A 4,474-nucleotide genomic window follows, 5' to 3' on the forward strand; every position below is an offset into this window, starting at 1 on the left:
AAAATTTCATCTCTCGGCAAAAGGAGATGCCGTCCCTTCTTCTCTGCCGTGTGACGCACGTTCCGCCGCCGCCAATCCACTTCCCCAAGGTAATAATATCTTGGGCTTCCGAATCTTCTTTTCTTCTCGAGTAGTGGGCCTTCATAGAACCCCGGGTGCTATCTTACGCGGCGCCATTAAAGGGATGCCCATGTCATTAAGTAAGAGGTCGAAAATTTTCTCCGCCTTGGTTACGTCGAAGTCAAACCCTCTGGAGGACCTTGTGGCTTAACTCCACTTGCGGGCCACCGGGCTCGCCCCAGGGTCCATTCAGCCACCCTGCTACCTCTTGATCTCCCGCTGAGGCCGCCTGCCTTCATCTCGCCTCAGCCGGGACCACCGCACGCTTGAATTTATCTCCGGTATACATCTACGGGGGTGGCGTTGTTCATATGTCGGCGCCTTACTGCCACCATGCATGCGCCGGTGAAGGGTAGTGCAGCTTGGGAGGCCACGCCCTTGATCTGAGTGATGCGAGACCCACCACCGCCAACTCGATTCGCTTCTTCGCTACGTCGCAGCCGAATAGCATCGGCTCCTAACGGTCCCGGCGCCGGGACGTATGCCCGACACTTGTTTCTCACGCATACCGCCGTACTTGTGCTAGATCGGCAATGCCGGCCTCGGAAGCCTCACGAGTGATACCGCACGTGGGCTCGCTCTTCCAACCGCACTTAAGTCCGGATTGAGTCCGGTGGCAGCGATGTGTACCACCCGAAGCCGATCCCGTGAGGGACCGTGCGAAGAACCTCACGCGTAGCTCATATGATGCTGAGATCGTGCCTGCGGCCTGTGCCAAACATCGGCTCACATGCTCGATTGAGCTGGAACCATCTGATCCATTAAACTTGGAGAAATCGAGGAGCCGATATTTGGGTGGTGGCGGGATCAACTCGTACTCGTTGGGGTACGGCTTGGAGATAGCCGATTGTCCTCCTTTTCGGCACCATGCCAGAACTGGTCTTTTAAGATTGTACTAATCTGATCCACGGTGCTGCTCGCGGGAGTCGAACTACGAAGATTCGCCGGAGTGGCATACTTAGCCAGCCATGCTTGCTTTTCCAGCTCTACGAGCCAACTGGAGGAGCTGAGCTGCTGGAGGTTTGTCGGAGTGGCATACTTAGCTAGCCACGTCCGCTTCTCAAGATGCTTGTTCCCGAAGTTCCTCCTGCTCGTTCAAGAAGTCCTTGCTGTTGCGATCCTGGTTCGTGAACGTCCGATTCTGCGGTCCGCGGCACGTATGTGCATGTGTATCCATGAGGGATCTCCTTAGGCGCCTCATGCAAGTCCAGTAATCACTAGGGTCACCACCGATCTTGTAGACGACGTATGCGCGGTGAACTCGGCACTTCTGGTGCTGCCAACGCGAATGGCAGCGGTGGTCGGGGCTGGAGTGGCATCTCTCCTTGGTGAGTCCCTCAGAGCTGGTCCTGACGGAGAGTGCGATGCCTCATGATTTCCTGGATCACCCAGAAGAGCGACACGCTCCAAAGTGTTCACCGAGGCTCTCGGAATGGCGGTGCAGCGAATGAGCTACCATGAAATTAATCTTCTGACGCGGAGACCTGGTGCGTTCTTCCGACGGGGCGGACAGGTCCACTCCATCGAGTGCACCTTCAGGTGAGAACCCTTTCCACCGATGCCGAGTGTGAGCGGAGTTCTCGCGGAAAGAGCCGATGAGGGTCGGCTTCGAGGATCGCTTTGACCTCGTCATACTTCTTCTTGAGCTCCTCGGTCAGATCCTCGTACGTGACTGGAGTGCCTTCCGCCATCTCAGATGTAGATGGCGATGCGGTTGATGTCGAAGACTGTCCCACCAGGCGTGCCAGAATGTGTTGCGGTCAGAAACCCACCGGCGGCAGCGACGGGCAACGCGATGTAGAGCGGGGAGGCTCCGGGGACTGCGGTGCGCCCTGGTCCCTCGACGGCACGGCCCGCAAGGGCTCGGCACGCACGTCCGATGCTTGGTGCAAGGGCGTGCCACCTGACCTATACGGTCGGGAAGGTGATGGATTTGTCTCGCTTGGTTTCCTGCATGGCATACACGTAAACATTAAATACGAGCCTCGATCGGCTCTCGGGTTGTCCTGTGAATCGGCTCGAGAGCCGATCCACCCATGATCCGTACGAGGTGCACGATCACATGGTGGTCCTGCTTGATCGAAATAAAGCTAAAACGACCTACTACGATTTAGGGTTTTCACCACATAATCGGAACATCCTCACGCGTGATTGAGCTCAGGCGGCCACGCACGGTGATCATAAGCCGACCCTAGACAAGGCCTAAAAACCAACATGAAGTTGATCCTCGGAACATCCTGTCTAGGGCTAGCAAACTACACCCTACGCGCCACTTTGGATCCTTCAACCCGTTTGTAAGGCCTAACTATGCAGATATTAAACTAATCCTTGAAGAACAAGGAGCAATCATAACGGATCGGATCTACTGAATAATGATCAAGCGGGGTGCCGCCCTTACACCTAAGATAGGTGTAAGGGCGGCTAGACGTCTAAGGGTTGCACTGGACGAAAGCATATGAGACGATGAAACAATGCTAACCCTAACACATCTATGATAACTACGTTGCTCGCCATCAACAAGGCTTCAGCGACGAGCAACGCCATGGACAACGAATAAACGTGTGCGCCTAGATCGCAAGATGCGATCTAGGCAGCATGATGCTTACCCGGAAGAAACCCTCGAGACAAGGGAGTTGGCGATGCGCCTAGATTGGTTTGTGGTGAACGTGATTGTTGTTTATTCCAGAAACCCTAGATACATATTTATAGTCCGTGGACTTTCTAACGTGGGAATAATCCCAACCGGGCACGAGCCAAACTCTATCTAACCGACACGTATCCTACTATATTTACAGATACACGGGCAAACTAGCCCAAACTTTGTATACAAGGCCGATTCATGTATATCTTCCATATGTATTCTTCAAGCCCATCTTTAATCGCGGCCCACCTCCGATCCGGTCAAATTCCGGTGATAACGAGTACAATTATAAGTATAGCACACTCCAATAAACATTATTAGCTCACCAAATAATGATAATCAAGTATAGGGAGGCATAGACAATTGCTATTGCTTAAGACACGCAACCGCAAGGATTAGCAGCATAGCAGTATATTAACCACTAGCAATTCAGGCTCCAAATGGAACCTTTGGAGCAAATAGAGCCTAGTACAACACAACAACAACAATATATACCAATATAGCATGTCACTGCTAGCAGCTGGTGTTCATATGAACACCAGATGAAGCAACAGAGTTAGGGGCAAGCTAGAACCCATGGTAAGCATCAGAGATGAACCCTAGCAATGCATCCAGAGCAACAACATCAGTAAACCTAGCAGCACAAGCAAGAGCATGGCATGGACAGTGGCCAGAAATGAAGCAGTAGCTGGCCAGGTCGATAGAGAGAGGGCCTAGAGGAAGAAGGAGTAGAGGAGATCAGGGGAGGCGATGGTGTACCTAGAGCAGTAGCAGCAACACCGGAGGCGACACGGCGACACGGGGGCACTAGCCAGCCACGGTGGCGCTAGCCGCAGCCTAAGCCGGCGCCGCCGAGCACCACCGCCAGCACCAGCAGGTCGTGGATCTTCACCATCGCGTCAAGGAACGACGAGTCGACGCTAATCCTCTGGACACCGAAACCTAATCGACGCCAGGGTCGATTACGAGCAGAGGCGGACGGGAGCTTCAAATCGACGCGGATAGAAATGTGCGGCAGCGTCAGGCGCATTTATTGCGCCCGACGGCACGGCCTGAGACGGCCGGAGCTAGCTAAGGCACGCTGGCAACTGTGGCGGCGATGCGGTCGCCAGGGGAATCACGAGAGGATTAGGGTTAGGGTCGAGAGAGATGGAGAGAGAGGGGTGGACTAAACTGGCTCGGTCGGTTTAGGCCGGCCTAGTTTGGTTCAACCACTGGTGGGCTAACTAGTGGGACTAGGGGCAATATGGTCGTTTCACCTTTTAAATTAAACCCTTCCACTTTGGAAAATTTGCAAATAAATCCAAATGAACTCCAAAAAAATTCAAGAAAAATAGGAATAATACATTCAAAGTATTCCTTAACAAGAATAAAATAAACAATACAAATTTTGGTTAAGGAAATTTTAAAATGAATTCTAAGTTAGAATTTAAAATTTGAAATATTTCCTTAAATATGAAAACCAAGGAAATTCCAAATTACTTAAAATATTTTTTAAAACAAATATTTTCAAAAAGATAAATTCTAATATTCTAAGTCTTTATCTTTTAAGGAAAATCCTTATTGAAATAATAATTAAATCAACATAAATTATTATATAAAGGAAGTAATATCCCAATAAAGCTTTAAATATTCAAAACTTAAGAAATACTCTGGGGAAGGGATTCAAACAAGAGAAATCCACCATGCATACATCATTTGAATTTTTATAAC

The sequence above is a fragment of the Lolium rigidum genome, chromosome 3, assembly GCF_022539505.1.
Source record: "Lolium rigidum isolate FL_2022 chromosome 3, APGP_CSIRO_Lrig_0.1, whole genome shotgun sequence".
Lineage (NCBI taxonomy): Eukaryota > Viridiplantae > Streptophyta > Magnoliopsida > Poales > Poaceae > Lolium > Lolium rigidum.